Source organism: Vigna unguiculata, chromosome 9 (genome assembly GCF_037176805.1).
Source record: "Vigna unguiculata cultivar grain cowpea cultivar isolate G323 ecotype 2 chromosome 9, ASM3717680v1, whole genome shotgun sequence".
In the NCBI taxonomy this organism is placed as follows: domain Eukaryota; kingdom Viridiplantae; phylum Streptophyta; class Magnoliopsida; order Fabales; family Fabaceae; genus Vigna; species Vigna unguiculata.
In genome coordinates, this window is record NC_140800.1 from 15882085 (window position 1) to 15895901 (window position 13817).

The window sequence follows — 13817 nt, forward strand, 5'->3', positions numbered from 1 at the left end:
GAGTTTCCGGCGATTTGTTTTTCCCCTAGAAAAACCAGCGTCGTTAATGGATTACAGGTGGTTTTCACTAACCCCTGGTAAAACAGCACTTACCGGCGGTTCTGAAACCCTTGGTATTTACTGGCGGTTTCAAACCCCTGGTAATTACCGGCAATTTCAAACCCCTAGTAATTACTGACGATTTCAAAACCCTTGGTAATTACCGGCGGTTTCAAAACCTCTGGTAATTACCGGCGGTTTCAAAACCCTTAGTAATTATCGGCAGTATCAAACCCCTAGTAATCCCTGATATTTATCTGTTTTAAAACCCCTAGTAATTACCGGCGGTTTTAGAACCCTTGGTATTCACTGCGGTTTTGTAACCCTAGTACCTATTTCTTGTATGTAGTTTTAAATCCTTTATATCGTATAATAGTACTAAAAGTTCATTTTTTACGCCTACAATGCAATTCATTATTTATTGATGTTTTTACTTTTCAAATTCCCTTAATTTTATTTATTATACTCTTTGAGTGCATATAATTCATAAAACATATGATATGAAAAAATTCTAACATTTAGATATTTGTTTATAACTAGATATAATATTCATAAAAACAAGGAACATAGTCTATAAGTTCAAAGTAAATAATAAAGTTTAAACGTTCAAACTAGTGAAATATTACAATATCTTTGTTATACTTGTTATAAAGTCAAATAAAATGAAAGTCTAATAAGATTCTTCTGTATCAATCTTGATCTGAGTCATTTGTTTCTCCATTGAGAACACTCCCCTGATAAGATACCTAACATTAAAAATAATAATAATTGGTAACATTCTTCACAGTATAAAATATATATTAATATACTTAAAATTTAAATATTACCGATGATGAATGAAACACAGGAAAGTCATGAGGCAATTCTCCTTGATTGTTTTGTACAAAGAAAGTCATCATTGCCTTCATTTCATTGACTTGCGATGTTAATGAAGAAACCTGTTTGAGAACATAACTAATTAAATTAATCAAACTGTCTGAATTTTACAACATGCCTAACAATAATACAAACTTAAATCAAACTCAAAATCATCAATAATGAAACATATTACATCATGTTCATATCTTCTTTTGTTTGTAGTGCGTGATCCAATACATCATGTACATATCGAAATTAAATAAGTTCTAGTGCGCCTATATGATTTTTGTGAGAGATAATAAACCATATATTATTTTCAATCACACTACAGAGGATTAAAATTTCAAATTTATTTAACATTCACATTAAATATGCACAAGGGAGAGAGAACTAACAATGATAGGTGCACTCACTAACCACTCTTCACATTCATAATGTGATACATACACCCAAATGAGGATAATGATGTCATAATAATGATAGCAATAACAACAATGACAACAATAGGAATTTAAAGTGATTTAACAACAATAGAAAGCATGCCTTTCACCACGTTTTTGGTAACCATGTGGGATGCTATTGTGCAACTTAAAAGTGGGGTTCTGTATTCCCAATATAACAACAAAAAAGACTATATTCATGGCAATAAAATACCATTATACAGAAGAGATAAACTAAAAAAAGCAATCATTGAAAATAAGAAATTATTAACTTGATTTTGTAACTGTGTATAAGAAGGACAACTCGAAGACGCCCCACTATATGAATGTGCATTGAAGCCAAACACTTTAGATGGACAAGGTCCTAAACCTAAACCCCTAACACGTCCGCAATGTTCTTGACTTCCGAAAGCAAAAGCTAAGGAATCGGTGCTAGATACATCTTTTGATTGGGATGTTGATAATTTTGATTCATATGATTGAATTTTTTCCTATACAGAACAAGAGAAGAAACTAATTAAAATAACGTGAATTGTGGATGATAATTATAGAGTTTATTAGAATCAAACTTACATCAATTTCCCTTGCTTCATCACTAACAAATGTTCCATTAGCATGCTTGTGGGTGGCTATCCATACCTCTCCTCTACTGACCTTTTGGCCACACTCTTTTTCCTATAGAGTTGAAGAAAAATTTTATGACACAATTCAAAAAATTAAAACATAAATTTAATTTGAAGATATGTAATATTATCACAATTTCATCTCTTTTCCTTGCAAGGCTCTTAGATCCACCTGTAAGACCTGAGGAATTTAAATAATTAAATAAATAATTATTTAATAAATGCGGGTAGTGGAAGCCTTTATAGCAATTAATGTTAACTTTTATGATGTGGAAAAGTACTAGCTCAAATGGTTGAGAGTACTTTGATTGTGTGAAAGGACTTGGGTTTAAGTCTTATGTATGACAATTGTGTAAATTAATTAATTTTATTATTTTTATGATATGTTGGGCGTGATAAGAAAGTATACATTTATAGATTTATAGAAATTATCATGAAATAGGAATTTGTTGAGTTGGTTATGCATTATCTTGATACTTGAGTGGTTCTGTGTTCGAGCCTTGTCTAGAGCAAAATCATAATATTTAACTTTTGCCGAAGAGTGTCAGTGGATTAATTTTTAGCAGGAATTACAGGTTAGGGGAGCTTGGATGGTTTCTTCACTTTATCTTGCTTTGTTTATTGAATGGGGCTTTACAAAGTATACGTGATTGTGTTCTCATGATGTGGTATTCTCGTTCTCGTAGGTTTTAGTATGCTGTTAAAATTTTCATGGTGTGGCTAGTTCTCTTTAGAACCTTATGGATATTCTGCAGCTATGTACACTATCGTTCTGGGTTTTAGTTGTTTTCACATTCTCCGTAAACCTTGCTAGAGGAGGTCGAGCTTTTGGTTGGTTATTGTGGTAGCTATGTGCTTTTAAAGATTTTTTTTAATCGCATTGGTTTTGTTGCATTTCGGAAAACCCTTGGTTTGCTTAGTCTTATGGTTTCGTTAGGTTGTGGTGCAATATTTGTTTCCTTAATTTGTTAGGAACAAGGCAATAAAGGAAAGAATAAAGGAGAGAAAAATAGACCCAGAGAATTTAACGTGGTTCGGCGTACAATGTGTATGCCTACGTCCACGACTACACTAGGAAGTATTTGTATTTCTGGTGTATCTTAAAGCTTTACATAGAGTCTCTTATATAGTAAAATAGAGAACCACATCTCACTATTCTAAGCGATGTGGGACTAAATCAAGCACCATAATTCTAACAATTCTCCCACTTGGGGTTTGATTTACATTACCACCTAGTGTAGTGCCTTCATCATCAATTTTCTTGAAGGCTAGTCGAGTCAATGCAAAGCCTCAACTTAGTTGTTGTGACAGTCTTGGTCAACATATCAGCTGGATTCTCTGCACCTGGAATCTTCAACAAAATCAAATCTCCATCATTTATCAAGTTTCTGATAAAATGATACTTCAATTCAATGTGTTTGCATCTGGAGTGAAGAATTGGATTTTTAGCAAGACAAATGGCACTTTAACTGTCACTGAACAATGAAGGTTCATCTTGCCCTTTTCCTAATTCTTTTAGAAGATTCTTCAACCATATCATCTCTTTTGGTGTTTATGAGATAGCTATATATTCAGCTTCAGTGGTTGAAAGGGAGACTCTTCCTTGAAGTTTGGACTTCCAACTGATAGCCGTGCCACCCAACATAAAAGTATAACCTGTTGTTCTCTTTCTACCATCCAAATCACCTCCCAAATATGCATCAGAAAACCCCTGTAAAGTGAGATTACTTCTTTTAAAGGACAAATGCATCTTTGAAGTGCCCTTCAAATATCTCAATATCCACTTCACGCCTTCCCAATGCTCCTTTCCGGGATTGGATAGAAATCTGCTCACAACTCCCACTGCATGTGCTATATCAGGTCTGGTGCAAACCATAGCATACATCAAGCTCCTTACTGCAGATGCATATGACACTTTAGACATGTGATTTTCTTCTTCCTCTGTCTGAGAAGATTGCCTTTTTGAGAACTTTAAGTGAGTTCCCAAAGGTGTATTCCTGGTTTTAGCATTTCCAACATTGAACCTGCTAAGTAATTTTTCTATATATTTTTCCTAAGATAAATTTAGAATACCTTTAGATCTATCCCTGGAAATTCTCATACCAAGAATTTGCTTGGCAGGACCAAGATCCTTTATTTCAAAATTTTCTGACAATTGTTTCTTCAACCTGTCAATTTCTGCCATATTAGCACCAGCAATCAACATGTCATCAACATACAAGGCAAGAATGATATAACTATCAACATATTTCTTCACGTAACAACAATGATCTTCTTCACATCTGTGAAATCCTGAGTTTCTCATAAACTCATTAAACTTCTTATACCATTGTCGCGGTGCTTGTTTCAACCCATACAAACTTTTATGAAGCTTGCATACAAGATTCTCTTTGCCTTGTACTTCAAAACCTTTTGGTTGTGCCATAAATATTTCTTCCTCAAGATCTCCATGTAGGAATGCAGTTTTCACATCTAACTACTCCAGATGAAGATTTTCTGCAGCTACTATACTCAAGATAACTCTGATGGTAGTCAACTTGACAACAGGAGAGAAAATTTCTGTGAAGTCAATTCCTTGTCTCTGTTGGAACCCTTTCACTACGAGTCTGGCCTTATATCGTTTGCTGCCATCTGGTTCTTCTTTTAACCGATAGACCCACTTGTTTTGCAAAACCTTCTTTCCTTCTAGAAGCTTAGTTAAAGACCATGTCTTATCCTTTTGAAGAGACTTTATCTCATCTTCCATTGCTAGCTCCCACTTAATAGATTCATCTTCCTGCATAGCCTCAGTAAAATGCTCTGGCTCACCAGCATCAGTCAACAACAAGTAATGCAATGAAGGGGAGTACCTTTGTAGTGCTACAATTGTTTTGCTAGACCTTCTAGTCGGTAATTCAGGAGTTACTGACTCTACTATCTGTTCAGGTTCTGACCCAAACTCTGACTCGGGCTCTGACTCAGGCTTTACTTTTGTATTTTGCCTTCTGTTGGCTACATCACTTTCTTAAATTTCTTCTAATGATACCTGCTCTGGCTTTTTATTTGCATTTGCAAATTCTGCAGTCCTGTCCTTATAGAACATGTTTTCATTAAAAGTAACATTTCTACTTCTGATAATTTTCTTGTTTTGGTCATCCCAAAACCTGTAGCCATACATGTCAGATCCATAGCCAATGAAATAGCATCGCTTTGCCTTAGGGTCCAATTTATCTCTACTATTAGAGTTCAACAAAATATATGAAGCACAACCAAAAACTTTCAGATGTGAAAGGTTTACCTCATTTCCAGACCATACTTCTTTAGGTAACTGATAGCCTAAAGGAACTGATGGTCCTCTATTTATGAGATAGGCTGTTGTGCTTATTGCATCTGCCCAAAATACCTTGGGTAATCCTGACTGGATTCTCATACATCTTGCTCTCTCATTCAAGGTTCTATTCATTCTTTCTGCCACACCATTTTGTTCTGGTGTTCCTGGAACCGTCTTGATCATTCTGATCCCATTCTCTGAACAAAACTCCTTGAATTGATTACTGTCATATTCTCCACCATTATTAGACTTCAAACATTTAATCTTTAAACCTATTTGAATCTCAACCTCCTGTTTCCACCTTTTAAACACAGAAAACACATCAGATTTATTTTTAAGAAAATAAACCCATACCTTTCTTGTAGAGTCATCAATGAAGGTTGCGTAATACTGTGAACCTCCAAGAGATTTCACTGGAGCTGGCCCCCAAACATCTGTATGCACTAGTGCTAGTCTTTCAACTTTAGACGACTTACTTGTTTTGGAGAAGCTAACCTTTTTCTGCTTTCAAAGATACAATGTTCGCAAGGTCCAACGTCAACATGCTTCAAGTTAGGTATTTTACCTTTTGAGACCATGAGCTTCATTCCTTTCTCACTCATATGCCCAAGTCTTTGATGCCACAAAGAGGAACTGTTGCCAACTTCTGCAACTGATATCATATCCTCATCTGCAATCATGTAAAGAGATCTTCGCTTCTTTCCACGAGCAACGACAAGATTACCTTTCATTACTTTCTAGTGTCCATCTCCAAAGGTGATGTAATGACCTTCATCATCCAACTACCCTATAGATATTAAGTTTGTCTTTAAGGCAGGAATATGTCTAACATTATTCAAAGTCCACACACTTCCATTAGAGGTTCTGATATTGATATCACCTCTTCCTATAATATCAAGAGATTTCCCATCTGCAAGGTAGACCTTCCCAAACTTTCCTAGAACATAGTTAGATAATAGTTCTAAGGAAGGTGTAGTATGAAATGACGCACCTGAGTCCATAATCCATGAGTCAATAGAACTATCTAGAATACATAATAGTGCATCTTCAATTTCATCAATTGCTGCATTTGCTGATTGATCATCATCTTGCCTCTTGTTGTTGTTCTTCCTTGGAGCCCTACATTGATTTGTAAAGTGACCCCTTTTCTGATAATTCCAACAAGTGATATCATTCCTGAATTTTGGTTTTGATTTCTCTCTAGACTTTGATCTGCCTCGGCCTTGATTACGACCTTTCTAGCTACTTCTTCCTCTAGTTTCAGTACTCAATGCTGAACCGGAACTAGAACTGGAAGATTCCCCTAAACTTTTCCTGCGAACATCTTCGCTTAAGATCAAGTCACAGATGTTATCAAGCTTCAACTTACTATTACTTGCAGAATTACTAACTGCAGTAACAGTTGCACTCCAACTTTCTGGAAGAGATGATAATAAAATTAATGCTTTCACCTCATCATCAAATGTTATCTACACTGATGTCAACTGCGCAATAATTGTATTGAATTCACTAATATGATTAGTAATCGAGTTACCTTCACCCATTTTTAGGTTGACAAGCCTGCGAATCAAATACACTTTATTGGCTGCAGATGGCTTCTCATACATATTTGACAATGCCTTCATCAAATCTACGGTTGTGTTCCCGTTCATGATGTTGAATGCAACATTCTTGGCTAATGTCAACCGGATCACACCGAGTGTCTGCCGATCTAACAAATCCCATTCCGCCTGCTCCATGTCAGTTGGCTTCTGCCCTATTAAGGGTAGATACAACTTCTTCTGATACAGGTAGTCCTCTATCTGCATCTTCCAGAACCCGAAGTCACTACCATCAAACTTCTCAATCCTCACCTTCCCTTCTTCCAATGCCATTGCTCTTGCTGCTTTGACGAAAGCTCCTGCTGTTTTTGACGAAAGCTCCTGCTGCTGCTTTTGACCAAAGCTCCTGCTGCGGCTTTTGACCAAAGCTCCTGCTGCGGCTTCCCACTACTTCTCTAAACTGAGATCCCCAAGAAGAAAAAATAGAAACCAAATCTTTTCTAATGTGGAAGATCAGACAATGCTGCAACCACAGAGCATACTAAGAAAAATGGCTCTTGATACCAATTGTTAGGAACAAGGCAATAAAGGAAAGAATAAAGGAGAGAAAAATAGACACAGAAAATTTAACGTGGTTCGGCGTACAATGTGTATGCCTACGTCCACGACTACACTAGGAAGTATTTGTATTTCTGGTGTATCTTAAAGCTTTACATAGAGTCTCTTATATAGTAAAATAGAGAACCACATCTCACTATTCTAAGCGATGTGGGACTAAATCAAGCACCATAATTCTAACATAATTTTGTTTATATGACAGCCATGATTGATGCCTTATAGGAGAACCATAATTTGCATTCATTTTGTCATTGGTTTTGTTGATTCTCAATGATGGAGCATGTCCTTATTTCAATAACATTGTCATTTGGTCATATATAGTATTGTTTCAAACCATTGCATAATTTTCGATGAAGTCCAGTGCCTTTAAAGCGTTAAGTATCCAAGCGTGAGAGTTTGGGACAAATGCTTTTGGAATGAAAATGGTAGAATTGAAATTGATTTCATGTAAATATTATATTAAACGTATTATTATAATGTTATAGAGTTGCACATGTGGTTTTAGTTTTATACATTAGGATAAGAATATAGGTTTATATAATATATTTACGTAAAGTGCAAAAGATGATGCCTAAACTATATTAAAATATTATACGTATAGGTATTTACGTAAGGAGAATTGGATGAATGCAATTATAATATTAAATTGATTTCGGACATGTTTTTATGCTCATAATTATGAATGAGAGATGTATTTGTTATATATTTGAACGGTGATATTGTAAGTCTATATTATGTATATTTTAGGTATTAAAATTTAATTATGCTGATATGTATTGGTGTTAAAAGGTGCAAGAATGGGTTAAACTTAATTATGAGTTTTATGTATGATTGATGATTGTGATAAGTTGTCTTGGTTGTTATATGCATATACATGTGTATTTTATTCACTGGGACATGTGTGATGGAATTAGGTTCAAATGGGGACCAATTCAGTATGTCTAAAAAAAAAAACCAGAAATAATGGTTTCTAGTGTGACGCCTGGCAGCACGAGCGTGTTCCGCCAGGCGAAAGTCACATATTAGGAGCTCTAGATAACCCAATGGGCTGGCGCTTGGTGGTGCCTACCATCTCGCTAGGCGGCCTGCACCAATTTCAGTAGGCGACTCGGGAGTCGCACCAGGTGGTAGGGTTCAAAAACAATGGCAGTGGCCACTGTCAACGCGAGGCACCTGGCGATAGGGAGGTGTCCGCTAGGCGGTGATGGTGCAGTGCGGATTCTGCTGGCGCTTGGCGCCTGGCGGTGTGTGATGCCTGCCAGGCGGTCTGGAGCTAGATTCCGCCTAGCGGCGTGAGATGTGCGCCAGGCAGTTTTGGTCCAGTGATGGTGTGCGAGGAAGTTTTCTACACCGCTTTAGGAGATGCTCATGATGCGATGCTTTGGCTGGGGGCCCAGTTACGAGTGTATCTTGTATTGGGGTAACACATGACCACTTTAGGTTGTAGCCTGGTGGTTTAGGAAGTCTAGTGGAGTGTGCGGGTTGTGGCTCGTACGACGAGGTTTCGAATGATTGCGCTCTTCAGTGCATACTGATAGAGTCTTGGGAGTCTAGGAACAACTACAAACTTATGTTTGTTTTGGGAAGCTCCACTTGGTGTCACGGTGAGATGCTGTGGCAAAGTTATTCCCACGTGTGGACTATTAGGTGGTGGCTTGTAGTTGGAGGGGCGAGTAGACACTCGTGCAACAAAGATCGATCATTGATCTCACCTAAAGGGTATAAAACTGATAGACGTTTAATACTAACCGGGTTTTTATTGTTGAGATGATTGTATTTAACATTATATTTGTTTGGTTTTATTTAAATGAGCTCACCCTATATGTGTGTGTGTGGCGATGATCATGTAACTTGTTACATGGGAGTAGATGTTGATGCAGGTGAGCATGCAGAGGCATAGAGACGGAGTGGGAATCACTATGGGAGAGTTTTTCTTAGACTTCATTATGGAATTTCCTTTTGTAACTTTTATTTTGGAGAAATCGGTTTTGTAATGACTGAATATTGCGATTTTAAACTTTACTTATGCGATGTGTGAAGTTTGAAACTTTCGGTGTTTTGGGAAATTGCGGTAATAAATGTGATGTTTTATAAATTTAATTTCTTATTTATTTTTAATAAGTAATTTCCGGCTAGGATGTTACACCACCTGTGTGAGCAATGGTTTGCTTTGCTCTATTATTTTTATTTTTGAGGGCATGGTCCTAATCATCAAAGTATAAAAATTAATAATAATGAATAAGGTTGATGAAAAAAAGTTTCAAATATACCTTTGTTTTTGAATTTAGACGATAGTCAATAAAAGAAGCCCATTGGTCTCTATCTATTCCTTTTGGAGCCATTGTGATCAATTCATCTCTAGTACGTGTACCATCATTCCTTTGTTGCCATAATTCTTGTCGATGGTCTCTCCACTTTGTGTTAAGTGATTTGAGAACATAGTTTACATGAACATCAGAATGGACATCAAACTTAACGTTCAAAACATGAAATAATTAAAATTAACAACAATCATGGTATAATTAAATTATAAATTCAACTTTTACATTCCTTACCTGAATAGCATTTTTAAGTATATCTTCTTTATAATCTTTAGGAATCTTCCTCCAACTAGAATAGCTAATAGGAAAAGCATTGGAGTTTCTTGAAACACTACCTAAAAACCTATTCAATAATGCTTCACTATCTCCAATTGGTTGACCCTCATTATTCCATTGCACAACAATAATGCTTCCATATATTGAGGTGTATTTCTAGGCATCTCTATCCAAGATTTATCCATTTAGAATAGGGTCTGTTCAAGTCAAGAAATTGATACGTCATTTCAAGACAACAATAACATACACACAATTTTCTTTTCTGTCACGCATGTAATGCGGACACATTAAACGATTAATCTTATATCACACAAGGTGATAACACAAACTCTAGTTTCAGATTATCAGCAATAAAGTAATAAAGGAAAATCTACGATGTTGATACACTTAATTAAGCCATCCATTTAGGGCAACACATATATCCTATTCTATTCACACACTTTGCTTCACCCCTCCTCTATACGTTCATGATTTTCCCTAGGCAATTGTTATACTAGTGAAACATTTTGTTAATTTTTCTTAACAAAAAGTGTATTAGAGAATAAACGGTTAAATATTTAGATAAATTTGTTTAGTCGCAAACCATCTTATTATTTTTTGATTTATAAAAAAACTAATAATATTTGATTGTATATCATATTTAGAAATTAAAGTTCATAGAGTTTCGGTTCTAGTCTAATAAGAAATTGAGTTTGAGTCATTAGATATGGTTATTTTATGGTGGAAAAACAATAACATATTGAAATTATATATAAAGATTGTTTTTATATTGAAGAAATTAAACTAAATTTGGAGGAGTGGTGGTTGTGGTCCCACTACAACATTATGAGTAGTAGATATTCAAAGCAAACAAAAACACATGCATTTAGTAAATTGTTAAAATATGTTACTTACTCAAGCCTTGCCTTCTCCTTTGACAAATTTTTCAAACTAGAGTTCTTCCTTAGTTAAAGAAAAGTAACTCAACTTTAAAAATAAGTGTTGCTCTCTGCAGGGAAAACAAAAGTGTTAAAGCAAAAAAAATAGTGAAAACTTAATAATAAGAGCAAAATTAAAATTAACTGAAAAGAAAGTGACATATGGCCTCTGGTACTACTCCAACCGAGGCCAAAAAGTGACATATGGCCTCGGGTACTACTCCAACCGAGGCCTAAAAGTGACATATGGCCTCGGGTACTACTCCAACCGAGGCCAAAACGTGAGCGAATTTTTTAAAAATGTAAAAACGTGAGCACATATGGCTTCGGTTAGGTCAGAAAACCGAGGCAGAAGAGGGGCTCTATGGCTTCGGGTACGTGGGAACCGAGGCAGAAAAGGGGCTCTATGGCCTCGGGTTGCAACCGAGGCCAAAGGCTATCCTCCTTTGGCCTCGCCCCAATATGCCTCGATCCGGGAACCGGTGCATAATATGAAAAATAACCGCTGCCAAAAGGTCTTCCTGCACTGGTGTGACACTAGAAACCAGTTACAATCACATAACATACTAAAAGTTTCATACAATAATTTATGCTATCAATAGCAACAAAATACTACCCAAACTTTAATAAATAGTAAGATAATATTTCAGTATCTAATACACTGTTGTCAAAGTTTAAATTTGGCAGAATGGTGGCTCTGCAACACTACACATGAACTTGAACCTGGTGCACTATCATTTTTTCCTAAGATCCTACCAATTGGTCCATTATTAAGAAGTTATGACAGTAAAATTGGTACCACAAAAGCAATTGGACAATATTGGGAAGAAGATCTCTCTTGCATAAATTGGCTTGATGAACAACATCATGGTACTGTTTTGTATGTTGCATTTGGTAGTATCACTCTTTTTGATCAAAACCAATTCAATGAATTTGCTCTTGGATTAGTCCTCACCAATAGACCTTTTCTTTGGGTTATAAGAGAAGACAATAAAATGGAATACCCTACAGAATTCAAAGGGCACAAAGGTAAGATAGTTAGTTGGGCTCCTCAACAAAAGGTTCTAAGCCACCCTGCCATAGCCTGTTTTGTCAGTCACTGTTGTTGGAATTCTACCATGGAAGGTTTGTCCAATGGGGTACCTTTCTTGTGTTGGCCATATTTTGCAGAGCAAATTCAAAACGGAAGATACATTTGTGATGAGTTGAAGGTTGGGTTAGGATTTGACAAAGATCAAAATGGAGTTGTGTCATGCAAGGAATTAAAATTGAAAGTGGAACAACTCCTCAGTAATGAGAACGTGAAATCAAGGTCTTTTGAGTTGAAGAAGAAACTTATGAACAACATAGTCAAAGGAGGTGAATCATGGGAGAACCTTAATAGGTTTGTCAAGTGGCTTAAAGAGTAGGAATTGACATTTAAATATAATTTTATGCATTTATATGTATTAATTTATGTTCGATAGCATAACTCAGACATGAGTTTTGATGAAAACTCGAAAAATTTAGGAATATTTTCAATCAATCGCGATTTCTTATTAACATGTCTTTTTATTTTATTGGGTCACAACAGCACAATGTTAGTTGTAGTTTTTTCTTTTTTCTATTTTAATTTCCTTTGAGTTTTTTCTTATTAACATGTCTTTTTTCTTATTAACTATCACTCTCGTTTTTTCATCTCACCCTCTTTTTTTGTCACAACTTATCCATTTACTCTTTTCATACCAACAATTATCACTCTCGTTTTCTTCTTCTTCTTTTTTCTCTATAAAAGACAATCCCATAAACATCCTAAAGTACAAAGCAACCCGAATAGTTTTAAGTCTTCATGGCATATACACAACCAATCAAAAGGAACAAAAAAACAAAACTATTAAGAAACAGAGTAGGCATGTTTCAAACTTTTCTTTTATCATTTATTGGTTCTACTTCGGTAATTGTTACTGTAAGGGTGAGTTAAGATTTTACGTGAAATACAGAAAATAAAATTATAAAATTAATGTTCTAAAATTTTAGGTTAAGTTTGATTTCAACTTATAACTCATTTATATGGCAGTGGTTTGCTTCACCTTCCACTTTCCCTTTTTTCTTTGCCCCAACCTTCTGCTCCAAGTTTCGCTATTGCCAACCAGTCCACGTCCGAGACCATAATCAACCAAACTCGCAATGGAGATGCAAAGTGTAACATCCCTAAGGAATATTACTATTATTTAATAAATAAATTCCAAAATAAAATAAATATCACATTTAATATAAAACCATTTCCCAAAAACACGGGAAAATTTAAAACGGTATATAATGTAATAATTACCGGAGTCCATAATAATAAAACCAAAATAAAATTCTAATGGCTCCCATAAGGTTACAGTATTATCTCAAAACCAAAATAAATAACATATATACAAAAATTCCCAGATAACTCTCGCTCCGTGTTTAGGCATCTCCTGGCCCACCTGTCTAATCATCTGCTCCCGGATAACGAATCATCCGATCATCGCCACACACACACAGAAAGGGTAAGCTATGCACAATATAATATATAAACAAGCATGAATATAAATATGTTTCCCAACCCAAAATAACATAACTAAACTCTTATACATTTCAAATCATCCCACCATGACCTCATAGTCCTTCATGAGTCATATGCATGCACTAGATCTTGGGACTTCACTGTGCTTCCATGAAACTAACTCATTCGTGGTCTAACCCTATGAGCCTATCCCACTCATAATCCTACCCTACAGACTCCTCGTCTATAGTAAATCATTCAAGTCTTCTCACTTGGACCCTGGCACGCACGCAATCACCATACTATGGACTCCTCGCCCAATAGTAGCCGACGGGAACATAACAGTTCTTTGCCCATCGTGC

General features: G+C 35.8%; 1 pseudogene; it reads left to right on the forward strand.

The window, feature by feature from the left end:
• The first annotated feature begins 11189 nt into the window (after nt 1-11189).
• Nucleotides 11190-12426, forward strand: LOC114163493 (UDP-glycosyltransferase 83A1 pseudogene; annotated as a pseudogene).
• The last annotated feature ends 1391 nt before the right edge of the window (nt 12427-13817 follow it).